The sequence below is a fragment of the Vombatus ursinus genome, unplaced genomic scaffold (assembly GCF_900497805.2).
Source record: "Vombatus ursinus unplaced genomic scaffold, bare-nosed wombat genome assembly UNPS02014874.1, whole genome shotgun sequence".
NCBI lineage: Eukaryota > Metazoa > Chordata > Mammalia > Diprotodontia > Vombatidae > Vombatus > Vombatus ursinus.
In genome coordinates this window covers 17,659,524-17,680,745 of record NW_020954652.1, presented here as the reverse complement: position 1 = coordinate 17,680,745, position 21,222 = coordinate 17,659,524, and the positions used below count along the sequence as shown (strand labels likewise).

At 36.8% G+C, this 21,222-nt stretch overlaps 1 protein-coding gene and 1 pseudogene across 5 annotated transcripts in view; one reads left to right on the top strand and one right to left on the bottom strand.

Moving 5' to 3' along the window:
• Positions 1-21,222, top strand: part of NAV3 (neuron navigator 3) — a 389,994-nt gene that overhangs the window by 186,822 nt on the left and 181,950 nt on the right. The gene's annotated exons all lie outside the window — the stretch shown is intronic.
• On the bottom strand, positions 12,333-12,876 carry LOC114028235 (annotated as a pseudogene).

Below are 21,222 nucleotides of genomic sequence, written 5' to 3'. Positions count from 1 at the left end.
TTTCCAGTTCAAAAAACTCCAATGACTTCTCACTGCCTTCAGGACAAAGCACAATTATCAGAAACTAGAAAATCAAAGCTCTAAATATGATACCAGTCTTTTTTTTTTTTTGCACATTCTTACTTTTACTTATGTTACTTATGTTCTAAAGTCTCTGTGTGTGAAATAACAAGCATTTATATATCACTTCAAGGTTTACAATGCACCTTATACATGTCACTTCATTTGATCTTCTCAACAACTCTGTGAGGTAACTGCTATTATTTTCCTGACTTTATGGAAATGAAAACTGAGGCTGAGTATTTAAGTGACCTGCCCAAGGTCACAAAGCCAGTAAGCTAGACATAAATAGAACTCAGCCCTTCTTGTCTAGTTTTAAACTCTGAGAATAACCCCTATATTTTACGTTTCTTTTTCATATTGTCTAGGCTTATAGATTTATTTCTTTTCTGTTTTTTTTTTTGTGAGATAATTTACCGCATTCTACTTCTCCCTTTCTCCTTCTCCTAGTATAATCCTCTCTCACCCCTTAATTTTATTCTCTGGATATGATCCCTTCATTTTCAACTCACTCTGTGCCATCTATCTATCTATCTATCTATCTATCTATCTATCTATCTATCTATCTATCTATCTATCTATCTATATCTATAGATACGTACATATAATTTTTTCCCCTCCAACTACCCTAATACTGACAAAGGTCTCATGAGTTACAAATATCATCTTTCCATGCAGGAATGTAAACAGTTCAACCATAATAAGTCTCTTATGATTTTCTCTTTCCTGTTTACCTCTTCATGTTCCACTTGAGTCTTGTATTTGAAAACCAAATTTTCTATTCAGCTCTGGTCTTTTCATCAAGAATGTTTGAAAATCCTCTATTTCACTGAATGACCACTTTTTCCCCTGCAGGATTATACTCAGTTTTGCTGGGTAGGTGATTCTTGGTTATAATCCTATTTCCTTTGCCCTCTGGAATATTATATTCCATACCCTGCGGTCCCTTAATGTAGAAGCAGCTAAATCTTGTGTTATCCTGATTGTGTTTCCACAGTACTTGAATTGTTTCTTTCTGGCTGCTTGTAGTATTTTCTCCTTGACCTGGGAACTCTGGAATTTGGCTACAATATTGCTAGGAGTTTTCCTTTGGGGATCTCTTTCAAGCGGGGATCAGTGGATTCTTTCAATTTCTATTTCACCCTCTGGTTCTAAAATATCAGGGCAGTTTTCCTAGATGATTTCTTAAAAGATGATGTCTAGGTTCTTTTTTTTTATCATGGCTTTCAGATAGTCCAATAATTTTTAAATTCTCTCTCCTGGATCTATTTTCCAGGTCTGTTGTTTTTCCAATGAGATATTTCACATTGTTTTCTAATTTTTCATTCTTTTGGATTTGTTTTACAGTGTCTTGATTTCTCATAAAGTCACTAGCTTCCAATTGTTCTATTCTAATTTTTAAGGAAGTATTTTCTTCAGTAATCTTTTGGACTTCCTTTTCTGTTTGGCCAATTTTGCTTTTTAGGGCATTCTTCTCTTCATTGGCTTTTCGGGCCTCTTTTGCCATTTAGGTTAGGCTATTTTTTAAGGTGTTATTCTCTTCAGTATTTTTGGGGGTCTCCTTTAGCAAGCTGTTAACTTATTTTTTATGATTTTCTTGCAAAACTCTCAATTTTTCCTCTACTTCTCTTACTTGCTTCTCAAAATCCCTTTTGTGCTCTTCCAAGGCCTGGGACTGATTCATATTCTTATTGGAGGCTTTGGATTTAGGAGCTTTGGCTTTGTTGTCTTCTGGTTGTATGTTTTGATCTTCTTTATCACCAAAATAAGATAATATAGTTTGACTCTTTTTGCACTGCTTACTCATGATCCCAGCCAATTACTTGAGTTTTAAACTCTTTGTTAAGGTAAAAGTCTGTTTCCAATGTGGAGAATGTACTGTCCTAAGCTTTGGGGGTTTGTACAGCTATTTTCAGAGATACTTCTAGGGACCTGAAAATTTTCAGTTCTTCCAAGGTGGTATCATAAGGGGCGAGGTGTTTCCTCTCCACCACCACAATAAGCTCCACCACACCAGCTTTCCTCCTTGCCCCAGGACCGCCCCTCAGAACTGTGATCCAGATCCAAGCACCGGTAAAGCAAGAGATTCCGGCCTCAGCAGTGGCAAAGAGGTCTCTGAAATCCCCCTCTGATCAGCAACTCAATTCCCCCTCAGTCTATGCCCCAGAAGCTCAGGAAACAGCCACGGCCCAGGGGGCAAGCTCGAGACTTGCGGCTGAGACCTAGCTCCTTCTCTCACCGCAGTCACAGACTTTTCCTACTGACATTCTAAGTTGTCTTTGGTGTTCATGGGTTGAGAAGTCTGGAAACTGCCACAGCTGCCTGTGATTCAGTCCTCTGAGGCCTGCTCCAGGGTAGCTGTGGCCTGCGTGCCCACGCTGAACTGTGCTCCTCTCCCCACCTGGCACGATATACCTTTCTGATCAACCATACAGGCTGTCTTTGGCTGGAAATTTGTTTCTTTCTGTCTTTTTGTGGGTTCTGATGCTTTAGAATTTGTTTAGAGCCATTTCTTATAGGTATTTGGAAAGGTTTTTCTATAGATTTATTTCTAGAAGAGATTTTAAAGGTCCTTTAATTGAACCCCATTACTCTTAGAGAAATTGAATTATTTTACCAACATCAAATAGATGGTGGGAGCCAGCAGTGGGATTGAACCCAAGTCTTCTGACCAGAGTTTTTTTTTAATCAATTTATTTTAAACTTAAATACTAAAACATAAATACACAATAAGAAAAGAAAATGAAACATAAACTTAAATACTGAAACTTAAATACAAAATAAGAAAAGAAACAAAAGCATTGTCATGTGCACAGCAGAACAGAAGAGAGGATTCAAAAAATAAAGAATAAATTTCCATTTCAAAGAAGTATATATAAATATATACTACACATTGTGTTCAAAGCTGTTCATCTTTTCTTTGCTTCCTTATAAGTTTTCTCTTCTACTATGCACTTTTTTTTTATTTATGACCTAGGTTTTTGACAGTGGTACTTTGTATTTGAATTGGATGAGAGAGATATTAAACAGGAAAAAATCAAGAAGACTTGATTATTATATAGTGAAAGAGCACAGTTTCTGGACTCAGAAGTCCTAGGTTCAAGTACTAACTTTGTTACTTATTGGCTATTGACTTCTTATGAGAACACCCTAGCAAATGCTCCTTTCTAAATGCTGCTGAAGGCTACTGCATATGTTTCTCAAATGATATTTTTGGGAGAGAAGCAAACTGGTTGGGATTTGAGTCATAGACATTTAAGAAAGCTATCAGGAGCAGCTAGGTGTTGCAGTGGATAGAGCTTCGGGGACCTGAGTTCAAATCTGGTTTCAGACACTTGACACTTATTAGCTGTGTAACCCTGGACAAGTCACTTAACCCCATTGCCTAGCCAAAAGAAAAAAAAAAAGAAAAAAGTGGGGGAGCAGCTAGGTATCTCAATGGATAGAGCTCTGGCCTTGGAGTCAGAAGGATCTGAGTTCAAATTCAGCTTCAGACACTTCACATTTACTAGCTGTGTGGCCCTGGGCAAGTCACTCAACCCTGATTACCTCACCAAAAAGAAAAAATAAAAGCTATCTTATTACCCTACAGGAGTATCCTTAGAACTCTGAGTAGAGAGAGCAGGGAGGAGCTATAGCTAGCCATGATCTGGGGACCTGACTTAACAATGGGAATGCAAGCTGGGAGAAGCCTGCATCAAAGCTTACATAGGCAACATGAGTATATACGGAATAAATGTGGTATAGCTAAGGAAGGACAATGCTGGGGATGGGGAATCAGTAAAGGGTTCATATAGAAAGCAGTGCTTGAGCTGAGTCTGGAAGGCTATGAGGGATTCCATCAAGCACAAAAAATGAAAGGTTTGGGAGGTCGAAATGACAAGATTTGGCAGCTGAATAGATGTGTAATATCTATAATTCATATACACACTTACTCCCTCTCTCTCCTCCCATCTCATAGGACTCTATACTCTTCTTACATATTTGTAGTCTAACTTGAATAACATTTATCTCTAATTTAAACTCCTTCAATTCAACAGCAATGTCATGTATCTTTCCATTTCATATAATTTAGTGTATCTGGTAAGCACTTAATTTATAGATTACTTGAATGTATATAATCTACAAAACACATGTAGCCTTATGCAGATATTTCTCCCAAAATTGTGTATTTTAGAGGGCAGGAAAAAATATTTTTAGGTATCCATATATAAAGGAGGATATTTTTGACTATAGTCAGTGAGAGAAAAGCTGACATTTTCTTACTTTCTTACCATTTGCTTCTGTTTAGTTGATACTTCTTCTAACTTTTAATCCCTTAAACAGTATTTTTCCTCCCTCATTATTCCTTTACAATTAGTCTCTAGCATTAGCAAATGACTCCTTTTATTTTTTTTCTAAAATTCTACATTTTTAGAAAAAATAGTTAACAAAAACAAAGCACAATCAATGCAGTGTCCAGAGTGGAAATATCAGTGTGGATAGTAGAAGACATTTATGACAAGTTGTTCAGTTAAAAAAAAAAACAACATTTATTAAATATGTACTATGTGCCAGGCATTGCACTATGTGCTAGAGTTAAAAAAGAGCCCACTGTCTAATCGATTATGTGACTATCAGAACATTTAGTCAGTGCTGTATATTGTCTGTGCTTTTTTCTGACATAGAGACATTCAAGTTATAAGAATGACCTCACAGTCCTGCTATCTGAGGCACAGAAAAACAGACATGGTCAGAAAGCATGTGGCCAGTCTCTGGTGAAGTGTGGTTGGGAGTTAGACGATGGAAGAAGACGCAGGATGTACTGTTCTAATTCATTGTTTGCCAGCTTATTCATTGCATCATTGTTGGCAACAGAGAAGATGGCCCCACGTCTCAGCCCCAAGATTAGAAAGTGGGAAGAAAAGTTCAAGAGAACTCTCATAATAGGTTTATGGTATTTTCATCAAACAAAAAAATAAGACATAGAAAAGTGGACTGCAATTCATGAAACATGTGAATTGACACATTTAATGTTCTTTTTGTTGAGTTTCCTAAAGTATGCTTTACCTTTTAAAGGACAAAAGCAAATAGAATTATCTGAAGATACCTCATTTTAATTGTTCAATGTGGTTAACTTCCCTCCATTAGATTTTTGTTTTGTGTTGATCTAGGCCTATGATTTTATCAATGTAAGAAAGTGGGTGACAAATACTCCTTGACCATTGCATGTTCTACCATTGCCGATTTCAGGCTGTTCCAATGGTTTGGCAAATTCTAGATTTTAAAGCACTACTTGGGGACAATAAAAGGTTTAATTAGGTGTCCAGGATCATAGTACTAATATATTTCAGAGACTGAATTTGAACCCAGATCTTTCTGGCTCTAAGGACAATTCTTTAAACAACAAAATCTGTTACCTCTTTTACTTGGTAAATGAGAGTAAATAAATAGCCTGAATTTCCCCATGTACTTTATCTGGACCTTGAAAAATTAGCTGATAGGCATTGAGAATTCAGAATTTTTGAAGCATGTAGAGGCTTATCTAATTCTCTCTTTTTAATTACTTTAAATGCTTAGGGATGGTACTCTGTCAGTAATTAGGAATTAGCTTGGGAGAGGCCTATAAAACCTTTGTGAACAGACCTCTATTTATAGAAGAAAATGAAACACTCTAAAAAATTGGTGCCAAAAAGTGCATATTGGGTAAAATGGGAACTGATCTGAAAGCACTACAGTGATTAGCAGCAGAACTGGGAACACAATGGAAAATTTCAAATTTTGTCCTATATCCTAATCATTAGACAGCTTTTTTTTAAGTCATTAATTAATATATTTAAACCAACATTTATTATGTATAGGGTCAGTGTCCTTTGAAGTCAGGAAAATTTGGGCTCAAGTCTTACTTCTGACACATCTAGTTATGTGACCTTGGGCAGGTCACGAGACTACTTACAATCTCTCTCCCCTTTGCCCCCTGGGAACCAAGACTCTAGGTTAGAGAAAAGGTGCCAATGTGTATTGATAGAGGGAATATCCACACCTGGAATTCCTCATACCAATAAAACCACAGATCCACAGACCCAATTCTTATCTGATGTTCCTACTTGTTTTGTTTCTACTAAGTGCAATTCATTGTGCTATAGCAAATGATTGGGAATTTCTTCATTCACATATGTAATTACTTCTAGACTATTCTAGACCATCCTTCTAGATGAGTGGACACCCCCTTGCTCCAAAAGTTCTGACTTCCACAGTCACTTCTAGTTTCAGTGAGCTATCAGTACATCCTACTAAATATGTCAAATGTAACCCCATCAATGGGCTGAAACCATCAAGAGTGAATCTAGTAGTTCTGATGGGATGCCATTATTTACTTCTAAGGAAATAATAGTTCTTTCACACTTAGACAGCTAGATAGTGTGCTTAGTTTGATGGACTTCCAGAAAGACCTGAATTTACATCCTGCCTTAGACACTTACTTAGCTATATGACCCCTGTGAAGTCATTTAAAAAAAAACCCTCTGCCTTTGTTTCTTCATCTGTAAAGTGGGCATAGAAATAATACTAATCTCACAGAGTTGTTATAAGGATCAAATGAGTTAACATTTGTAAAGTGCTTTGTAAACCTTAAATGCGTTATATACATTCCAACTATTATTATTTCACTAAATTTTAACACATAATTTTTCATGAAATACTTATAGTCCTGCATCATTTCAGCATCTATTTGTAATGAAATGGCACGTTTCATGAGTTGGGAATATTTCTCAATTTCTTACCCTTATGCCTGCCAATCGGTCAATCAAAAGACATTTATTAGAAGAATTTATTTAGTTATAGTCACACAGCATGCAGCCACTTTTGCTTAGGATGACTGAGGCAACTATATAAAATAAAATATCCACTGATTTGACATAAACAGTTGGGAATTTCTGTCTTGCCAGTGAGTATATCTAGTTTATGATGAATAGCCCCTAGAAATTAATCACACATGGTGATTTCTCCTCACTTCTGTTAATTGGCAAAGATACAAATGATGCTACAAAAATATACCTAGGGAGAGGTGGAGCCAGATGGCAGCGTATAGGCAGAGTCCCACCTGAGTTCTCCCCTAAACGTCTCCACATACCTTTTAAAAATGACACTAAACAAATTTAAGAGCAGCAGAACCCACAAAAAGACAGAGTGAAATGAATTTCCAGCCCAAGACAACTTGGAAGGTTGGTAGGAAAGGTCTGTTTGCAGAAAGGTGAGAGAGGAGTGCAATCCAGTGCAAGATGCACCAGTGCATACCTGGCTCCAGCAATCCCGGAGCAGACTTCAGGGCAACTGAATCCTCATAACAATGGCAGTTTCCATACCTCTTGGCCCATAGACACCAAAGATAACTTAGAAAGTCAACAGGAATGGTCTGTTCTCACACATGAGTCAAAGTAGATCACAGTCCAGTGCAGGCCACCCTGGCCCTAGCAAACCAGGGTTGGGCTTTGGGAGTGACTAGATAAGTATAGAGCAGTGCCAGTCGCTGCTTCAGGAGCTCTCAGCCCACAGATGGTAAGGGGGTTGAACAACTGCTCAGAATGAGATTGAAGGGGTCTTTTTGCTGGCACTGAAGCAGAACTCTGTGGCTTTGCCCATACTCTTATCTGGGTCACAGTCCTAGGTGGCAGTCCCAGGGCAAGGAGGAGCACTAGCATAGCAGAGCTTGTGGCAGAAGTGGAGAGGGAACCCTCCTCACAGTTCCAGGGCAGAAAAGAGTGCTTGGGGTCACTCACAGACCAGAGCACAGGCCAGAAGAGGAGAAAACACTTCTTCTAAGATCAAACCACCTTGGAAGGACTGAAAACTTACAGGTCTCTAGAAGTACTTCTGAATGTAGCTGTACAGAACCCCTGAAGCTTGAAACAGTGTGCTCTCCACTCTGAAAGTAGAGCTCTACTTTAACAAAGACTTAAAAGTCAACTAATAGTCTGAGAAAATGAGCAAGCAACAGAAAAAAATTAACTATTGAAAGACACCATGGTGAAAAGGAAGATCAAAGCACACACTCAGAAGAAGACAATAAAGTCAAAGCTCTTACATCCAAAGACTCCAAGAAAAATATGAATTTGCCTCAGGCTATAGAAGAGCTCAAAAAGGATTTTGAAAATCAAGTAAGAGAAGGAAGAGGAAAAATTGGGGAGAGGTATGAAAGTGATGCAGGAAAAGCATGGGAAAAAATAGTCAATAGCTTGGTAAAAAAAAATACTGAAGAAAATAACATCTTAAAAAGCAGACTAGACCAAATGGCAAAAGAGGTTCAAAAAACCAATGAGGAGGGGGCAGCTAGGTGGCACAGTGGATAGAACACTGGCTTTGAAGTCAAGAGGACCTGAGTTCAAATCTGGCCTCAGACCAAACACTTGACACTGACTAGCTGTGTGACCCTGGCCAGGTCACTTAACCCCAATTGCCTAAAAAAAAAACAAAAACAAAAACAAACAAACAACAACAAAAAAAAACAATGAGGAGAAAAATGCCTTAAAAGCAGAATTGGTCAACTGGAAAAGAAATCTCAAAAGCTCACTGAAGAAAATAATTGCTTAAAAATTAGAATGGAGCAAATGGAAACTAACGACTTTATGATGAATCAAGAAACAATAAAGCAAAACCAAAAGAATGAAAAAAAATTCATAGAAGACTATGAAATATCTCATTAGAACAATTGAACTGGAAAATAGATCCAGGAGAGATAATTTAAAAATTATTGGACTACCTGAAAGCCGTGATTAAAAAAAAAAAGAGCCTAGGCTTAGTCTTTCAAGAAATTATCAAGGAAAACTGGAACAGGAGGGTAAAATAGAAATTGAAAGAATCCACCCATCACCTACTAAAAGAAATCCCAAAATGAAAACTGCCAGGAATGTTGTAGCCAAATTAAAGATTTCCCAATTCAAGGAGAAAATGTTGCAAGCAATCAGAAAAAAACAAAAACATAAACAAAAACAAAACAAAACAAAACATGTCAAGTATTGTGGAGCCACAGTCAGGATAAAACAAGATTTAACAGCTTCTACATTAAATGACTGATGGGCTTGGAATATGATATTCTGGAGGGCAAAAGAGATAGGATTATAACCAAGAATCACCTACCCAGCAAAACTGAGTGTAATCCTTCAGGGGAAAAAATGGATATTCAATGAGATAGAGAACTTTCAAGCATTCTTGATGAAAAGATCAGTGCTGCATAGAAATGTTGATTGTCAAATACAAGCCTCAAGAGAAGCATAAAAAGCTAAATAGGAAAAGGAAATCATAATGTACTTAATAAGGTTAAAATGTTTACATTCCTATATGGGAAATTGATATTTGTAACTCCTAAGATCTTTCTAATTATTAGGATAGTTAGAAGGAGTATATATACATAGAGGATGCAGGTGTGAGTTGAATACAAAGGGATGATTTGTAAAAAATAAAATTAAGAGGGGAGAGAGGACTGTACTGGAAGAAAGAGAAAGGGAGAGGTAGAATGGGGGAAATCATCTCACATAAAAGAGTCAAGAAAAAGTTTTTACAGTGGAGGGGAAGAAAAGTGAGGTGAGGAAGAGTTAGTGAACCTTACTCTAATCAGAATTGGCCCCAAAAGGAAATTATACACACACTCAGTTGAGCATAAAAATCTATCTTACCCTAAAGGAAAGTAGGAGGGGAAGGGGACAAGAAAAGGGGGGTGATAGAAGGGAGGACAGATTGGGGGATGGGTAGTCAGAAGCAAAATACTTTTGAGGAGGGACAGGGTGAAAGGAGAGAGAATAGAATAAACAGGGTGGGGGGATAGAGTGGGGGTAAATACAGTTAGCAATAGTAACTGTGGGGAAAAAAGTTGAAGAAAGTTTCCCTGATAAAGACCTCATTTCTCAAACATATAGAGAACTGAGTCAAATTTATGAAAATAAGAGCTATTCTCAAATTGATAAATGATCAAAAATATAATCAATTTTCAGATGAAGTAATCAAAGCTACCTGTAGCCATATGAAAAAATACTCTAACTCACCATCAATCGGAAAAATGCAAATTAAAACAGTTCTGATGTACTACCTCATACCTATTTGATTAGCTAATAGGACAGAAGAAGAAAAGAACAAATACTGGAAGGGATGTGGGGGAAAAAATGAGACTTTAATGAACCATTGGTGGAGTTGTTAACTGATTCAACTGTTCTGTAGAGCAATTTGGAACTACACCCAAAGGACGATAAAACCATGCATACCCTTTGACCTAGCAATACCACTAGTAGGTCTGTATCCCAAAAGATATTTAAACAAAAAGGAAAAGGATCTATATGTGCAAAAATGTTTAAAGCAGCTCTTTTCTGGGGGCAAAGAATTAGAAACTGAGGGAATGCCCATCAATTGGGGAATGGCTAAACATGTGGCATGTGATTATGATGGAATACTATTGTACTATAAGAAATGATAAGCAGAATGCTTTCAGAGAAACCTGAAAAGACTTATATGGACTGAAGCAAAGAGAGATATACTATGTACAGAATAACAGTAATATTGTGAGATGACCAACTGTGAATGACTAAGCTATTCTCAGCAATACAATGATCCAAGACATCTCTGAAGGACTTATGATGAAAAATGCTGTCCATCCCCAGAAAAAGAACTGATGGTGCCTGAATACAGATGGAAGCATACCTTTTTTTTTTTTTTACTTTTCTTGAGTTTTTTTGTCTGTTTTCTTTCACAACATGATATTATGGATATTTTTTGCATGACTACACATTTATAAATTATATCGAATTCCTTGCCTTCTTAACGAAGGAGGATGGGGAGGGTGGAAGGGAGAGAATTTGGAACTCAAAGTTTTGAAAATGAATATTAAAATTGTTTTTATATGCAACTGGGGAAAATAAAATACTAAACAAAAGCTTAAATGCACACACACATACACACACACACACACACACACACCCCCACCCCATGAAGCATTGTTAGGGATTCTAATGACCTGGCAAGAAACTGAACACTGTAAATTCATTGGAGTCTTCATTACTTTGGTCATCTGAAAATAGAAACTTCAAAGGATATAGACAAATTTGAGGAAATACAGTTTAATCTCATGTATAAGAATCATATTTGAATTCCTGGATGACTTCTGAAATACAGAAATGATGGACTCTTAGCCTAGATTAGAGAACATTTCGCAACACCTTTTTACAAAATAGTCAGTATGCCATAGGAAGCCAAATGTTTATGGAAAAGTCTAATGACTGATCTATCAAATTGGTTAGCATGACAGCGAAGGAAAATGAAAAATGTTGGAGGGGTTGTGGAAAAATTGGGACACTAATCCACTGCTAGTGGAGTTGTGACTAGCCCAACCAGTCTGCAGAACAATTTGGAACAATGCCCAAATGGCAGCAAAACTGTGTGTACCCTCAGAGATGTCACTACTATGTCTGTATTCCAAAGAGATAAAAGAAAAAGAACTTATCTGTAGAAAAAGATTTAAAAAAGAAAAAGCAGCTCTTTGTGGTGGCTAAGAATTGGAAATTGAAGGGATGTCCATCAGTTGGGGAATGTTTGAACATGTTGTGGTATATGATTGTGATGGCATACTATTGTGCTAGAAGAATTGATGAGCAGGATGCTTTCAGAAAACCTTGGACTTATATATACTCATGCAAAATGAAGTGAACTAGGCCAGAAGGACACTGCACACAGTAACAGAAATATGATTGACTGTGAAAGACTTTGGTACTCTGATCAATACAATGATCCAAGGCCATTCCAAAGGACTCATTATGATAAATGCTATCCAATTCCAGAGGGAGAGAGGGAGGGAGGGAAGGAGGGAGGGAGAGAGAGAGAGAGAGAGAGAGAGAGAGAGAGAGAGAGAGAGAGAGAGAGAGAAGAGAGAGAGAGAGAGAGAGAGAGAGAGAGAGAACTGATGAACTCTGAGTGCAGATTGAAACATACTTTTTTTTAACTTTATTTTTCTTGGGCTGTGTGTGTGCATGTTTTTCAACATGGCTAATATGGAAATATGTTTTTCATGACTTCCCAGGTATAATTGATATCATACTGTTAACCTTTTTTTTTTTGTAGTTTAGTTTTTATTTCGTAATCATAAACTTAACTCTGTTGTCTAGCCAGACTTGTGGAAGGAAAAAGAAAATGAAATCCAGAGAATTGCAGCAAGTGAGAGCACAAAGATTATAGGGTATAAGAGTTGATGGGGTTGGGGGTGCTCTCTCCAGCTGCAGAGGAATGGTTTAATGGTTAAGACAAAAAAAAACAAAACAAAACAAAAAAATTTATGAGAGTTGTCCACAGTCAGAGGTGGTGATCTTCTTGCTGGTTTTCCCATCCCGAGAACCGAAAGGTTCCATGGCTTCCACGATGTTCATGCCTTCTTTCACTTGGCCAAAGACCACATGCTTGCCATCCAACCAATCAGTCTTAGCAGTACAGATGAAAAACTGGGAGCCATTTGTGTTGGGCCTAGCATTTGCCATGGACAAGATGCCAGGACCAGTATGCTTCAGGATGAAGTTCTCATCACCAAATTTCTCCCCATAGATGGACTTGCCACCAGTGCCATTATGGCATGTGAAGTCACCACCCTGGCGCATGAACCCAGGAATGATTCTGTGGAAGCAGAATCCCTTGTAATCAAATCCCTTCTCTCTAGTGCTCAGAGCACGGAAGTTTTCTGCTGTCTTTGGAACCTTGTCTGCAAAGAGCTTGAAAGTAATCCGGCCCAGGGACTCGTTATCAACGGAGATGTCGAAGTACACGCTAAGGGTGACCATGGCCACAGATTCCTGGTCTGGGCGCGATGGCAGAGGCGGCGGGAATCGGCGTCCAGAGGACGGAACCCAGAGGAGGACTCCCGGTAGCGGCGTCTGCAAAGCCTGTTAGCCTTCTTAAGGGATGGGGGAATAGTAAGAGGGAAAGAAAGAATTTAGAACTCAACATTTTTTAAAAATTAATATTAATTTTTTACATGTAATAGGCAAATATTTAATGAAATAAATAAAAATATGTATATTTTTAAAAGAAGGAAAAAAAGAAAAGTCCAGTGATTCACTGGTAAAAACAACCAAAACAAAAACAAACAAAAGCAGATAACAAAAAAAAAAAACAAAAAAACCAAAAACAAAACCCTGGCCTCTGAATCAACACAAGAATGAGGGGACAATGTATTATAACAAGACAAACTAGATAGCTTAGCAGAAGGACATTCATTTGACCTCATAGGTATAGACTTACATTAGTGAGATGTGACTCATGACTGAAATATAGCAATAGAAGTGTGCATGTTATTTCAAAGGCACAGGTTAGAGAAAAGGTTCTGTAGAATAAAATTGGCTGTGCTAGAAGGACTGGAATTCAAGAATAGTTGAAAGGACTATGCTGGGTCAGTCCACACAGTGTAATTTTTTTTTAATCTATAAGAAAAATATAGAGAAAGTATGATGAAAATATTTATTTCAAAGTGAAATTATATCTACTTATAATTATTTGCATTTAGAGTGTATTTAAACAGGTAGGAGAAATTATTGCAAATTACAATTTTATAAGAATATTTGAAAATTATTTTTTTAAATTGTTATATCAAGCAATTCAGTTGACTCACTTGTTCCATGTAGAGTTAAAGGTATATTCTCATGTAAGAAAACCACTGAACCAAAGCACAAAAGCTGCATGTGGTTGAAGATCAATGAAGAAACAGACAGTATATTACTGATCCCAAATTTGAGTCATCTACAGATATGATAAGTATGTCATCACTGCCTTAATCTAAGGTATTGACACAAAAAAAATCTTAAGTGGAAAATATCCAAGGACAAACTCCTCTTACCTCCACTAGATGCTTCCCCCTTTGTTAACAGATATAGCAATATTAAAATCCTTCCCCCCCAACCCTGATTATTCAAACAATTCTGAATCTATGTAAGTATAGACTATATCTCTCTACCTTATCTATCCACAAAGAATTTGCAGAGATTTTGCCTGGAGCCTTGCTGAAATGTAGATGTGCTATGTATATAGTCTTTCTCAAGTATAGCAATTTTATTTTTTTTAAAGGAAGAGATAAATTGTATAGATTCTCCTAGATTCCACTGTGGTGGCTAGTGGTCATCAATTCCCTTTAACAGTGCTCAGTAACAATATATTGAGTAACATTTTTTCCCCTAGAGAATGTCAGTGTCACTCATCTATATGTTTAGGTATCTTACTATTCTCTCCTATGGAGGAAAAAAAAAATTTTTAAAACCTGGATAGCATCTTTGGTTTACTGACCTATAATTACTGATAATGTGCCATTTTCAAGTAAATTTCTAGGATATGCATGTATGACTTGGAAAAAAAAAGTGTGAAGGAAAATGTAGCATTAGAATTGTGTTTGAAAGATATTTTGTAGGAAGGCATGGTGTGATGGTCATAAATAATAATAGATATTTACATAATACTATACAGTTTTAAAAGGACTTTCCATGATCCATTTAGTTTTCACTAAAAATGAGAAAATTGGGTGACACTAATAAAGCCATGGGCAGCTAGGTGGTGTAGTAGATCAGAGCACTGGGCTTGGAATCAGGAAGACCCACCTTCATGAGTTCAAATCTGGCCTCAGACACTTACTAGCTATGTGACAGTATGCAAGTCACTTAACTCTGTTTGCCTGAGTTCCTCATCTGTAAAATGAGCTGGAGAAGGAAATGATAAACTACTCCAGTCTCTTTGCCAAGAAATATGTAAATGGGGTCGTGGAGAGTCAGGCCTAATTTAAAACAATTGAGTAGCAACAAAGTCATACCAATTTGATACTCTTCTCACTACCATTTTGGAGACTTCCTGATCTCCCCAGTTCATAGAACCATACATTGATAAATTTAGACCTAGATGTAGGTGTGTGATGAAGCCAGTTTATGATTGTCCCCCACCTGTTAGAGAAAGCCAATTGTTACATTTTTAGTATAACTGTTTATACCTTGGAAATAGAAAAATGCTACAAATCAGGGCTCGATTCATTGCTTCAACGATTGTCTTGCCTTAAGAAAGTGATAGAGAACAAGTTAATAATTCAGCTTAAATTTAAAATTGTGTCATGCTTCTCAGAGAGATGGTGTTAAACATTTACCAACATGCTTCTGCCTAGAAGGGACTTTAGAAATCTTCTATTATAGTAATCTTTTCTAGAAATAGTCTTCTTGTTCTTGAGTCATTTCTTTCTTGTCCAACTCTCCATGACCCTATTTGTGGTTTTCTTAACAAAGATATTGGAGTGGTTTGCCATTTTCTTCTCCAGTTCACTTTACAGATGAGGAAACTGAGACATACAGGGTTAAGTGACTTGCCCAGAATCACATAGCTAGTAAGTGTCTGAGGCTGGATTTGAGCTCAGGAAAGTGAGCCTTCTTGACTCCTGGCCCAGTGTTCTTTCTACTCAGCCACATAGCTGCTCACGGGGCATGAATCAGGAGGACCAGAGTTCAAATGTGGCCTCAGACACTAGCTGTGTGACCCTGGACAAGTCACTACCTCTGTTTACCTTAATCTCTTGGAGAAGTTATGGCAAACTACTCCATTATCTTTGCCAAGAAAATCACATCCACTTGGACAAGGTCCATGGGGTCATGAAGAGTCTAACAAGACCAAACAACAAGAAAAATATTTTAGCAATAAATTAATTCTTGAAATACATAGGATCACAGAGGAAACCAATTATATTGAAATACAGTTATTACACTAATAATGATGTTCATGAACCCCATGTTAAAAACTCTAGATCTAGTCTAACCTTCTCCATTTACAAATGATGAAACTGACCTTTAAAATGGTAAGGCAGGGGCAGCTAGGTGGCGCAGTGGATAGAGCACTGGCCCTGAAGTCAGGAGGACCTAAGTTCAAATCCAGCCTCAGATCAAACACTTGACACTTACTAGCTGTGTGACCCTGGGCAAGTCACTTAACCCCAATTGCCAAAAAATAAAAAATAAAATGGTAAAATAATTTGCCTGAGGTCAGTCAACATACAGCCCAGGTCCTTGGCTAACACTTCTTCCTCATAATACCTTTGAGAAGTGTGTCCATATATGTGTAATAACCTCACTCCCCAAATAGAATGGAAGCTACTGGAGAGCCAGAACTATTTTTTTATTTTGTTTTTTTAATCGTTGTATTCCTACTGCCATGCATTTAGTAAGCTTTTAAATGTTTACTCAATTGAATGGAAGTTTCTAGAGACAGCCTGGGTTGGCCTATGTCTGCAAATGATCAACAGATGTGAACACTTTCACCAGTTCAACCATTCCTGTAGGGTCTGTTGACTTCACAGACACAGGCCTTGTACTGAGTACACTATATGTAGCATTTAAATACCCCCATACTGTTCCAAAGTATTCTCAAAACTGGTGAAGCAGAACCACTGACAATCAAGCATTTTCAGTCTGTAAATGTGTCCACCCACAAAAATGTTCTTTCGCCCTTGGAAACATTTTTTTTTTTCTGTGCGGGAAAGCTGAAAACAAATTGTGACCAAAACCATTTAAGTCAGGGATTTTTTGCAGACACACCCATATTCCAAAAGCTTGTCCTAGAGAAAAGCAGTAATGTAAACCAAAGGAATAGAAATGGTTTCTTTTTCTATATTCTGGAAAGCCTCTTTTGTCAATTTTATCTGGAGCTGATCCTGAAAGGAACTAGCAGCTCCCCAATATGGACTCAGAAGCTTTAAATTAGCCCAGTGGTTTTCAGAAGATTTAAATCTAGAAGAGATGTTAGGATCTAATCCCCCATGTTTTATTGGGGAGGAAACAGTTGCCTAGAGAATTAGATGATTTTGTCAAAGGTCATTTTGGGTATGAACATCAGACATAGAATCAGGTAGATGTAAGTTCAACTTAAGCTTCAGAGACTGAGTAGTCATGTGATAATGGGCAAGTTACTAATTTCTCTCACCCTTAGTTACTCAACAATAAAATGGGGATACTGATAGTATCTCTCTTTACAGAGAAAAGGAAGTACTATGTTAGATAAGATTGGGAGAGATGTTCATGCTCACTGGGAGAGATCGAGATGACTTCCTGGAAGAAAGAACATTTGACCTAGGCTTTTACAGGTTGGATAGGATTTCATCAACTTAGCAATCTTTATTACTCTCTAAATTTTGACTCCGCAGACATATTTTTAAGAATCTGATAATTAAAAATGTAATAGCTGTATGACAATTTCTCACATATTGGTAGTTTTCCAATGCTTCTCCTTTCAGTTCTCAACTTCTTTTTGAATAAACATTTATGCTATATGAAATAAACTTTTAAATTTTACTGAAACAAAAATCTTTTTTAAGTTCAATAAGAAATTTTGTACTATATAAATAAGAGGATATTGATCTTTGGTGTGAATTGTATATATATGTATACACACACACACACACACATATATATACATATATATAGACATATATCTCTTTATATCTATCTATTTATCTACCTACCTACCTATGATGAGATTCATTTATAGCTTTAGTTATTCTCCTGAGACTAACATCATGTGTTTTTCCCATGAGTTCTACTTGTCATAATTATTGCAAATAAATAAAGAAAGAAATGGAGTTTTCTCCACACCCTCTTGATTATTTCAAAATGTTTCTCTTGACTAACCATCCCATCCCCCATTGTCATACTTTGACTGATGCTGCTGAAACTACAGTGACATACTTTTGGGGAATCACATTTTTCTTCTCCATAACTCTTTTGGAAATGATCCCTTGACAGAGAGAATGAACAGATTGTAGCATAATTTTTCATGAGAAATGATGTAAGTCACATCCTTTTAGACATTTAAACCTACATAGAAGGAATGAGAATGAAGAAAGGATCCCTATAGAGTAACATGAATCAAGATTGTGACATTTTGGGGGGGGCATACACTGTGCATGAATACTACAAAGAGACATTAGGATCTGGTATAAAAACACTACATCACCTTCCAATTATTTTCCATTCCTGAGACTTAAGTAGGTACAAGTGATCATTAAAATACATCACTTTTTTATTTTTGTATAGTTAGTCCAATTATAGTTTAGCTTATTTTTTAGGATACGAAAAATAAAATTTTAAAGAAAAATGATGATAAGTGTATTTTTTAAATTTTTTTTTTGCTGAAACTATTTACTGTTTCATTTTATTCTGGACTGATTTTTGTATTTGTAAATTCACTTCAGAATCAACAGATTATTGAGAGAACTTTTTTTTTATCTTTTTTGCTAATTCAAATTCTCTTTTAATTCTCCTGTTGTTAAGGAATTGGCATTCTTCCATATTGACTGTTGTTCAACTTTGTGACTATAACGGAGCTGTCCATGAAGTAAAATTACTGAATTTGGAAGGTGTTCAGTACCTTCTTAATAGAAGAAAGGCCATTTTCAGGATGTTTTTAGAAGGTAAAATCCACAGGATTTAATGAAAGACTAGATGTAATGAACAAATGAGAAAGAAGAAACAAGCACCAGCAATTACCCATCAATAAATCTGTTTGTCTTTCTTTCTCAATCAGGATATGTTTATTAAGGGCCTACTATATGCTAGACGCTATCCCAGGTGCTGATGATTCAAAGACAAAAATGAAAGTCTCTTTCTCAAGGAATTTACATTTTAATGAGATGCAAGTTATATGCCTATTAAATATGAACAAAGTAGATCTAAGGTAATAGTGAGGAGGTTTCTAACAGCTAGGGGAACTGGGAAAGATCTCTTGTTGGAGTTGTTTAAACTGAGCCTTTCAGGAAACTGGAGATGCTAGGAGGCAGAAATAAGGAGGGAATGCATTTCAGTCATGGGGCACAGTCTATACAAAGTCACAAAGATGGAAGAAATATTTGTCTCTGTGTGTGGAAAAACTACTGTGTAGTGTGTAAATGGAATTAATGCACAATAAGCCTAGAATAATAAATTAAAGACAGATTGTAAAAGGTTTTAAATATGAAAAGGAACATTTTGTATTTAATCCTAAAGGCAATGAAGACCAACTAGAGCTTCTTGTGTTGAAGAATGACATAATGAGACCTCTGATTTAGGGGAAAAAATTCTTTCAGTACCTACTAGGAAGATGAATTGGAGAAGAAAGACCCTTGAGGGAAGGTTTCCAAACAGGAGGTTATTGTAATATTTCATATGACAGTAATGAGGGAAATAACTTAGGTGGTAGACCCTTAAATGGAGAGAAGGGCATAGGTAAGATAGTTATACTCAGGGATATAGGAATTATGTAGAAATGCTACCAAAGAAACAACTTTGTGGCACACAAAAATGTTATTGAGGCTGATGGAATGGCACTTCCAAGGTTCTGAGCGCAAATGTGTCAAAAATTACTTATTAAGTGTGTGTATCGATACGTGCACACATATACGTACATGTATATATGTGTATGTAGGTAAATATGTATAGAATCTTAATCCTGGGTCCTTTAGTATGTGCATATGAGAGAACAAGAACGTGCTTAGGGTTCTTTAAGTAAATAATTTTTAGTGTCCTAAGTGTATATGGGGTTGAATGTAAAGTATCCTCAGAGATGTGAATATCTTGGGGAAAATATCATCACCATTAAAAAAAAATCCCAGTAATGTGCAAATGAAAGTACAAGCTGATATAAGCAAAGCTGTGAACAAAATCAATTGTTAGGATAACTGCTGACTTACTCAGAGAGCTTTTTCTAAACAGTTCACAATGGGAAATATGTTTACATGATTGTACATGTATAAACTATATCAGATTGCTTGCCGTCTTGGGGAGGGAGGATGAGAGGGTTGGAGGGAAGGAGAAAAAATTCAAAATTCAAAGTCTCATGAAAAGAAATGTAGAAAATTATCTTTAAAAGTAATTGGGAAAAATAAAATACTATTTACCAAATAAATAAATAAAATAAGCAGTTCACCATAGTTTTAAAAAAATGTTTTCATTCATGGTTTTATTGATTTCCAGGGTTAGGAAAAAACCAGGAACAATTAACAGTAGTGACTTGACTTGCCTTTTTCTGATTCTCTCTCATCTTTGATCTCTAGCTGTCTTTAGTGTAGCTGCCTCTGAATATCCTATTGTCAGATAAAATGAATCATGGAGAAGACAGAACTTCATAGTCTTCCCTTAGTTTTCTCGATCATCAGGGCTGATGCATCCTTGTAAAACTAATTACAAAATGCAAAGTTCTCTTCACCTTCCAATTCATTCCCCACATCTTATTCTCCTTCCCCTTCCCTTTTCTCTTTCTCTGTTTTCTGGGACCAAGATTGGTCTTTGGAATTATGAAGAATTTAGCTTCTGTTTATTTTTCTTTTCATTTACATTATTGCTCCCCTGGTTCTCATGTTTCACTTTGCATCATTTCACACAGATTTTACCACAGTTCTATGAATTTCTGATACATATCATCTCAACAAACTGTGAGGATCCTGAGAGACAGCATGGTATAGTGGAAAAAGTGATGGAGTCAGAGGATCTGCATTTGTATGGGCATTCTCTCATGAAAGTAATTTAATCTCTCTGGGTCATGATTTCTTCCTCTAGTTCACTTCTCGGTGCAGCATAGCCAATGGTTTCTTGCTTTTAGTCTGTAGTGTCTTAGCTGTCAGGATGATCCATGTGCTGACTATCCAAGGAGGTTGCTCTTCAAGGATGGCTTCTATCCAGCCTTGTCTTTAGTTGCTGTAGCTACTATCAAACTCTGGAATGAATTTTATTGCCAGGACTTTGCTTGCTCATCTTTCAAAGTTCACAAGATCACAACCTTACATTTTCTTTGCCCTATACTCATTCACATAAAATCAGTACAGAATAAACACAGAGGCAAAGAATGAGGCACCATATGTTCATAACTAAGTGGACCAGCAGGGGAAAGATAGAGGAAGAGACGGAAGGAGAGGGAAAGAGAGAGGAGGGGAGGCTGGTAGAGGGGAAGAGACAGAAACAGCGACAGAGACAGAAGGAAGAAGAAAGAAAGAAGAAAAGAATAAATAAAAGAGAAAAAAAAAGAACCAGCCTGAGGCTTCTCCTATAACTGGAGAACCATGGAATTTCATCTTCCTGTTCATAGAAATGCTGCCAGGAAAGTGCAACTCTGCCTCATTTAAATCCAATTCATAAGCAAGTCAAGCCATCATACCACGATGTCATTGATCCTCTT